Source organism: Tupaia chinensis, unplaced genomic scaffold (assembly GCF_000334495.1).
Source record: "Tupaia chinensis unplaced genomic scaffold, TupChi_1.0 Scaffold144642_1, whole genome shotgun sequence".
NCBI classification, from domain to species: Eukaryota; Metazoa; Chordata; class Mammalia; order Scandentia; family Tupaiidae; genus Tupaia; species Tupaia belangeri.
Window position 1 is genome coordinate 692,453 of NW_006204503.1, and position 9,278 is coordinate 701,730.

General features: G+C 41.6%; 1 pseudogene; it reads left to right on the top strand.

Moving 5' to 3' along the window:
* Positions 1 to 8,961: 8,961 nt before the first annotated feature.
* On the top strand, positions 8,962 to 9,060 carry LOC114005842 (uncharacterized; annotated as a pseudogene).
* The last annotated feature ends 218 nt before the right edge of the window (positions 9,061 to 9,278 follow it).

Sequence of the window (9,278 nt, forward strand, 5' to 3'; positions counted from 1 at the left end):
GGTCACTGCCATTCCATGATGACCTCGGAATAAAGACAGTGGGCAAGGGCAGTGTTGTCAGAAATTGTAGATTAGACTGGATGGGAAGTCACATTTTGTATGCTGTGATGATGCTCAGTGAATGAATGTAAAATAAATTCATAATTAAAAAAAAAGAAATTGTAGGTTAGACGAACCAGAGGGAACCTCTGGAGAGCATTTACTTCATTCTTGCCTCCATGTGGGTTTGTGGCCAAATCATTCCAGAAGAATGATCATCTGCTCTATTTTTAAAGATTTCCAAAAGGTGCCAAGCAGTGGTACAGTGGTAGCATGACTGGATCCACATGGGAAAGGTCCTGGGTTTGTGTCCTGGGACTACCTTATGCACGCTGGGCACACGTACACAACCATGATCTGGGCTGGCTGAAACTGGCAGCGGATCACTGCATGAAGACCCTGTTGGGGATACCGGTCTCTCTCTCTCTCTCTCATGAAATAAAGAAGCTTTAAAGAAAAAAAAAAAGATTCCCAAAAAAGACAATGTTTTTAGAGAGATTTTAGACAGAAAGTGACCAATCACCCCCCAGGGAGATAGCCACACTGCAATCTCTTCTCCTCCATCCTCCTCTTGGGATTTTGGGTATACAAATACAAGCGCCTGGTGTGTTTCCAGCTGCCATGTCCAGAACTCGAACCACAGTCAAATACATGGGAGTCCTGTGACATAACCACTGTGCCATCTGCTGGTCCCAGAAGACAATGATTAATAACCTGTTTCAATAACTATATTTTGAGAAAGTTGCTTCCTTTTATCAAATCTAAACCTAAACCCTTGTCCTTTTGTTCTCTTCTTATTGTGATAAAATATACATTGTGCAATTCTGTTTTGGAATCCTGTTTTTGGCTTCCTATTGAATTTTGGCTTAAAGATAGCATTTATTCTGCTCGAAATGTTGTTCCTTTTAGGAGAGTTTCTGGCTTAGTGAGGATTTTGTAACTTGCTCTCTCAGAGGCGGGTCACTGGTTACTAACGCAGTGATGTCATGCAGCGTGGTGATTTTATGTGGTGTGGTGATTTTATGCAGTGCGAGAGACCAGTGCATGGGACAGGCTTCTCTGACCTGTCACCCTTCCCTCGGACACTGCTCAAGTGGAGATACTGATGGACAGGACCAGGAAGAGCTCTTCAGTTGGGTCAGCTATGAAGAAGGAAGAAATGAGAGGTGAAACTTGAGGTGGGATGCCCTATCACTGAGTCCACATCGGGTTACTTTATGGACAGTAGCTGTGATGGGGGAAGCCAGAGAAGATTTTGATAGAAAAACACCTTCAAGTCTCTACATGAACCTTGGAAGGACATTAAGCTAAGGATTTAAGATGAGTAAGAAGAGGGACCAGCAGTTAGCATAATGGCTATGTCACTGAACTCCCATGTAGTGGACCGCAGTTTGAGTCCCAGACCTGGTGGCTTAAACTCTCACTGGGCATGTGTGCGTGTGTGCCCAGAATCCCGAGAGGAGACTGGAGAAGGGATTGCAGCGTGGCCATCTCCCGTGGAGGGTAATTTCTCTCTTTCTGTCTCTCTGTCTCTCTCTGTCTTTCTGGCGAGCACACACACCTTATAGCAAAAACCTCTCCAAAAAATAAACAAGATGAGTAAGAAGAAAAGAGTATTCCATTCAAGCCTGATTTGAAAAAAAAAATGGGACAAGCAATTGGTGTAATGGCTATGTCGCTGGACTCCCACGTAGTTGACCGTGGTTAGAGTCCTGGACCCCGTGGCTTAACCTCATGCCATGCATGTGTGCATGCATGCCCAAGATCCTGAGAGAAGAATGGAGGAGAAAGGATTGCGGTGTGGCCATCCCCTCAGGAGTGATTTCTTACTTTCTGTCTCTCTGTCTCTCTGTCTTTCTGGCAAGCGCATGCACCCTATAGCAAAAACCTCTCCCAAAAAAATTAAATTAAAGGTTAATAGAAAACATAGTGAAGTATACACAGATTTTTATGTGTGTGTATTTTGCCCAATAATTTAAAAATAATTATTTATTTAATCTTTATTATTATTATTTTAATCTGCTATAGGGCATATGCACTCACCAGAGACAAAGAAAGAAAGAGGGAGGGAAAATGAGAAAGCAAGCTACTGATTTGGGTCTTGAATCATGGTCAGCCATGTGGGAGTCCAGGGTCCTAACCATCATGCCACCTGCTGGCCCCTCCCAATGATATTTTTAATTACATGAGAAATGAAATTCATTCACTTTGTAAACAAGTAAGCTTTAGAAATATAGCTAACATTCTCTTTGGCCATACCTTGCCCTCTGCCCATCCTAACAGTCTCCTAAGATGAGAGTCATTTTTCTGAGTTTGGGAAAAGACTTTCTGCTTTTCTGGCCAGTGTAGACCCTTCACGTTGGGGTAGGAGTGGCTAATGGGGCAGATGGTGGGAGTGAGTCAGTATTTTCTCTATTTTTGGACATATACAAGGTCTAAAGAGAATCATTAAGAGTTGCTCAGTCCAGACAAACCAGAGTGCAACTAGGAGAAAGAATCTACGATCGTGGCATACAGTCTCTCATTTTATATTTACGGTATTGTTGCCAACTTATTTCTTTTTGTGTATCTTTACACAATTTTTTTTCCCCTTTGGGCATTTTCACAATAAGAGAATGTTTATCAAGCCCAATTAATCTACCACCATTAACCTGGAAGCTTTTTGTTCAGTTTCCTGGGTCATCCATTTTTTTTTCTTTTTTAAAACTTTAAGAATTATTTTATTTAGGGACCAGCAGTTGGCATAACGGCTATGTCACTGGACTCCCATGTAGTTGACCGTGATTCGAGTCCCAGCCTCATGCTAGGTGTGCGTGTGTGCCCAAGATCCCAAGAGAAGAATGGAGGAGAAGGGATTGTGGTATGGCTATCCTCCCTGGGGGGTGATTTTTCACTTTCTGTCTCTCTGTTTCTCTTTGTCTTTCTGGCGAGCACACACACCCTGTAGCAAAAACCTCTCAAAAAATTATTTAATTTTAATTTTATTTATTATTCTTATTATTTTAATTTTCCATAGGGCATGTGCCCTCACCAGAGGGAGAGAGGGGTGCTGGAAAGCAAGAAAGCAAGCTGCCAGGTCCAGGTCTCGAACCACGGTCAGCCATGCAGGAGTCCAGTACCACAACCACCACGCCACCTGCTAGCCCATTGATCTTTCCTTCTAATCTCAATTATACTATGATCATTTCAAAATGGTCTGCTATTTTCTTATCTCCTCATCTACCCATCTTTCCTCTCAACTTTCTTCCCTTAGACTTATCCAAATATAATTATAGTTATAAAAATCATTGTTGTTTTCTCAACCTTCACTAGCTTCTCATTGCCTACAGAATAAAATCCCAGTTCTTTAAACAGGCATTCTACAATCTGATCCCAGTTTGTGGATGTACACTTACACCCCTCACTACTTACACTCCCTTCTAACAATTGTCCCTGACCACTCTAGGGGATATGCCTGTCTCAACATCACGACCACAGCTTTTCTCCTATCTGAATTCTGTCCCCTTCATTTACCTGAGTTCAACCTGTTCTTCCAAGCAGTATGCCAGCCCTGTGTGCCACACAGAAATAAATTTTTACTATATAGAAACTCTGTACTCATTTGTAGTATAGTTTGACAATACATAGAAATGTTCAATAACAGAAATGTTCTGATTCTTAGACTTTAGTAATTCCACTCTTAGAATTTATTCTCTAACCGGAATCAGCAGTTGATGTAATGGCTATGTTGCTAGACTCCCATGTAGTCAACCGTGGTTTGAGTCCAGGACCTGGGGGCTTAAACTCACACCGGGTGCATGTGCATGCATGCCCAAGATCCCAAGGGGAGAATGGAGGAGAAGGGATTGCAGTGTGGTCATCCCCCCCGGGAGGTGATTTCTCGCTTTCTGTCTCTCTGTCTCTCTTTGTTTTTCTGGCAAGCACATGCGCCCTATAGCAAAAGACTCTCAAAAAACAAACAAAAAAAAAAGAATTTATTCTTTAACAAATGAAATAGAGAAAAGACTAAGCCAATTATAGTACATATACTTAATAAAATAGAATACAGATATTTGGAATTATAATTAGAAGCACTATATAGATTATGAAAATGCTTGTGGTAAGTAGGAAAAGTAGAGAATAAGCAGTATCCTATAGAATTTCTAATAAAGGTACACTGCCAACAGTGTACCTTTAGAAATGGCATGTGTTAGACTTTGAATAAAATCTAAAATGATCAGAAGAAAACAGCAGAGCTTGGGGTAGGAAAATATCTCATAGACAAGATATAAAAAGTATAAATCAGGGCCAGCTAGTAGCATGATGGTGAAGGCAGCAGGAGTCACATGGCCATCTGCACAGTTTGAGTTCCAGATCCAACAGCTTGATAAACACACCAGGTGTGTTTGTACGCATGCCCAAAATCCTGCAAGGAGAAATTGAGGAGAAGCGATTATGGTGTGACCATCCCCTATGGAAGGGTGGTTGCTCACTTTCTTTTTCTCTGTCTCTCTCCAGTGAGCACATGTACCTTCTAGCAAAGTTTAAGAATATACATGAATCATAAACCCTCAAGAATTGAAAAATTGAATTTCATCAAACTTCTAAATCTGCTCTGAAAAATACATTGTTAGAAAATAAAAAGGTGGAGACCAGCAGTTGGCATAATGGCTATGTCACTGGACTCCCAGGTAGTCGACCACGGTTCGAGTCCCGGACCCGGTGGCTTAAACTCACACTAGGCGCGTGTACATGCATGCCCAAGATCCAAAGAGGAGAATGGAGGAAAAGGGATTGCAGCGTGGCCATCCCCCCTGGGGGGTTGATTTCTTGCTTTCTGTTTTTCTGTCTCTTTATAGCAAAATTTTCTCAAAAAAAAGAAAAGAAAAGAAAAAAAAGAAAAGAAAAAGGTGAGCCACAAGACTGAAGACATAGAATCGAGGGCCGGCAGGTGGCGTAGTGGTTAAGGGCACTGGGCTCCCACATGGCCAACCACAGTTCAAGTCCTGGACCTGGCGGCTTGACTTCTCACTTTCCCTCTCTATCTCTCTCCGGTCAAATAAATATAAATAAAGAAAGAAAGAAAGAAAGAAAAAAAGAAAGAAAGAAAGTGAAATAAAATAATAATTTTTAAAAAAAAGACAAGGAATCAACCCAAATGTCTGAGAACAAATGAGTGTATTGAAAAAAACGTGACGGGAGCCAGCAGTTAGCATAATGGCTATGTCGCTGGACTCCCACGTAGTCGACCACGGTTCGAGTCCTGGACCCGGTGGCTTAAAACTCACGCCGGGCGCACGTGCGTGCGTGCCCAAGATCCCGAGAGGAGAATGGAGGAGAAGGGATTGCGGCGTGGCCATCCCCCCTAGGGGGTGATTTCTCGCTTTCTGTTTCTATGTCTCTCTCTCTCTCTGCCTGGCGAGCACAGAAACCCTATAGTGAAAATCTCTCCAAAAAAAAAAGAAAAGAAAAAAGAAAAAACGTGGCACATATACTCTATAGACTACTACTTAGCCATAAAAAAACAAGATTCTGACATTTGATACAAAGTGGACAAGTATTGGAAGATCTAATATTAAGCAAAGCAAGCCAGACTATGAAAGACAAGAATTGCAAGTCCTGCTCAATGTATACTGAATGTCTGCATTCTATAGCAGACATTGAAAGTTTGGAAGATTTAATAGAAGTAGGGAAACTGTAGATATTATTGACAGGATAGAAGGAGATGGGTAATAGGGGTTGGATAACCAGGTGTGGGAGAGAGGGAATTGGGGAAAAAAATAAACAAATATAACATTTAACAGATACAAAGTAAAAAGCTACCTGTTGATGATAATGTATACAGGCATATCTTTAACTTGACTTTAACTTAATTTGCACTGTATTCATGCTGGGAAGAAATACTTTGTATACTGTAAAGATGTACAGCAATTACATTTTTAAAATTAATTAATTTTAAGAAAAGACTAGTTCAAAATATTTGTGAACAAGATCTAATAACGGACTTATGGGGATAGCAGGTGTGGTGGTTAACGTGCTAGAGACTCTCACATGGCCGATCATGGTTCAAGTCTTGGACCTGGTGGCTTGTTTTCTCACTTTCCCTTTTTCTCTCTGTGTCTCTCTCTGGTTAAAATAAATGAATGAATAAATAAAATTATTTTAAAATAAAAAGACTTATACCCAGAATATATAAAGAGCACTATAACTCAATAGGTAGGAGACAAGAAAACCCCCTTCCCATTTCAATGGGTGAGAGTTGAACAGATGCTTTGCAAAGGAAGATATACTGGTGGTCAACAAATACATAGGAAAATGCCCTTCTCCTCCATTCTCCTTCTGGGATCTTGGGCACACACGCACATGTGCCCAGCGTGAGGGTTAAGGCACCAGGTCCAGGACTCAGACTGCGGTTGGCCATATGGGAGTCCAATGACGTAACCACTACACCACCTGTTGGCCTGAAGAACCCAAATTTCTATCAACTGGGGATGAATAAACGAATTGTAATATATCCATACATACTGCTAGAATACTACCCAGCAGTAAAAAGAAATAAATGACCAATACATTCAATGACATATATAAATCTCAAACACTATATAAGTGATTGAAATCACACTCAAATGAATATCCATATATAGGAGAATCTCACTTATATGACATTCTGAAAAAAGAAAAAAAAGGGGGGGATGGAAATCAGATCAGTTATTGCCAGGTACTGGGAATGAAGAGAGAGGACCGACTACAAAAGGAGTCCAGAGGTGGTGGGAAGTTCTCGCTCATGATTGTGGTGGTGATTACGTGACTACGCTTTTGTGTAGACTCATTAAAAGCTGCACTAAAAAAGAGATCAATGGAGGGCTGGCCCCATAGCCTCGCGGCTTAGGGAACTAGACCCCACATGGCTAAATGTGGTTTGAATCCTTGCCCCAGTGGCTTGAAAAACACACTAGGTATGTGAGTGTGTATCTGCCCCAAATCCCAACCACTTGGAGAAATGAAGAAGGGACTGTGGGGTGACTATACTCCGTCGTGGTCACAATGTATGGGTGCTTTCTCCCTTTCCTTCTCTTTCTCTCTATCTCTGGTAAGTGTATGCACCCTCTGGCAATTTTTTAAAAAACTAAATTTTGTTCTACTTAAATCATCTCTGTAAATCTGATTCCAAAATTAAGTTCTGCAGACTGACAGCATTGGCATGACCTGTGAATTTGAAAGAAATGCTGAACCCCAAATTCCATCTGCATGCAGACCTTATGCTATGTGTTCCTAAGGAGACAGGTACTGAAATTCTGAAATGTGAGTGCAGGAGGCTTATGAAAGGGTGATCTTGGAGGAAGGAAGAAGAATGGGTAGAAGGAGAAGTTGCTCTGTGATATAACTGCAGCAGAAGCCTCAGCAGGGCCTACTTGGAGTTGTGGAACATAAGTGGATTTCAGAGTTATCCCATCATGCCGTATCTTTGTACTTTTTCAACAACCAGTCTTTTGATGTTGTGGCTCCCAAGGTGTGACCTTGGGGAACGTGGCTCTCTTTAGCGGAGAGAAATTCCCAAAGGACTCAGCTGAGACCCTTTAGCTGCCAATAATCCCAGCAGCTAGGTTCATGACTGCCTCAACCCTAAAAGGAGATTTGAGCAACTCATCCACAGTATCTACTACGGTTCACCCCATGCACCTCTTGACTCTACTTGTTTTATGCAATAAGCTCACTCCATCTGGTAAGAACTCCTCATGGTTCTTACTGGTCTCGTTTCCTAGGGGAAATTTACAAGAATAATGGAATGAATCGCACCCCTGTCTCACCCACTACTGCAGCTGGTGTAAAGGCTGTAATTACTAATCATCTTCTTCCTCTACTACCCAATCTGGATTATCTTATCCAGTACCTCCTCTGGTCTAAGTGGCCTAGATAGGTAAACTCTAATCCTCACCATGAGCAGTATGAGTCCCTGATTATACATCCTTTTCAGGCTGTGGATGCTGATTTTGTCCATTTACTGTTCAAGACCGGGCAGAGGAATAACACAAGACACCCCAGTGGATTTCCTGAGTGCCAAACCAAATCTTCTCTACCTCCATCGTATAAACAGCAGTCTTATCACCTCCAGATAATCAACGTCAATTGCTCTTTCAGCATAGTGACTCTTTTTTCCCTAAGAATTGTTTATTTCATTTATTTATAAATTATTATTATTATTTTAAAATTCGACCAAGAGAGACAGAGAGAGAAAGGGAAAGTCAGAAAGCAAGCCACCCTGTCTGGGACTCAAACTGTTGTTGGCATGTGGGAGTTCACTGCTGCAACCACCGCTCCACCTGCTGGCCCCTAGTGACTCTTTTGATTGCCTGGTACGCTGTCATAAAGGGCCTACAGTGACTCACAGCTTAACAGAACTCTTGTGTTCCCTGGCAGAAATATTTCCCCTCTGGAAATGAAGACCTTTAGATTCACGGATCCTTGAAGCACAACTTTCCCAAGTGAGTTACTGAGAGTAACAATAAGCAGTCACTCCTCCTTCTACCCTTTGATTCTCAGATTCATTTATTCTACCTATTACAAAGTACCAAACAGTGGTCATTGATTTAGGGTGAAACTGCATCCCAAGGATGCCATCTTTACAATATCTCTGGAATTTCAGTTGGTCTTTCAAAAGACCATTTCATTACTTTATTAGGTCAAATGCCTCCGGGTGGTGTGGAGTGTAATAGGATGACTGGATGCAAGGTAGAGTCTACTGCCACACCTTCTTTGCTTTTAAGTGGTTTCCCTGGGCCAGTGCAATGTTATATAGGATCCCATCATGCTGGGTCAAACACTGTGAACCTCTGGGAAGTAGTTCTGAATGAAGCATCACAAGCAAGAAAGGAAACCCACACCAAGGACTGTATTGATTGCTAAGAAGACAAATCACTGATCCTTATACGACAGTGAGAATCTGTGCTCTCTTTGGCAGCACATAAACTAAAATTGGAATGAAATAGAGAAGGTTAGCATGGCCCCTGCCCAGAGTAAATTTGTGAAATGTTCCATATTTTGGGGAGACCAATGCAACAGAATTAAGACCCAAAACATACAGCCAACTGATCCTTGACAAAGGGCACAAGAAAATCCAGTACGAAAAAGAAAATCTCTTCAGCAAATGGTGCTGGGAAAACTGGATATCCACCCACAGAAGAATGAAACTACACCCCTATGTCTCTCACCACTAACAAAAATCAACTAAAAATGGACTAAGGATCTAAACATAAAGTCTC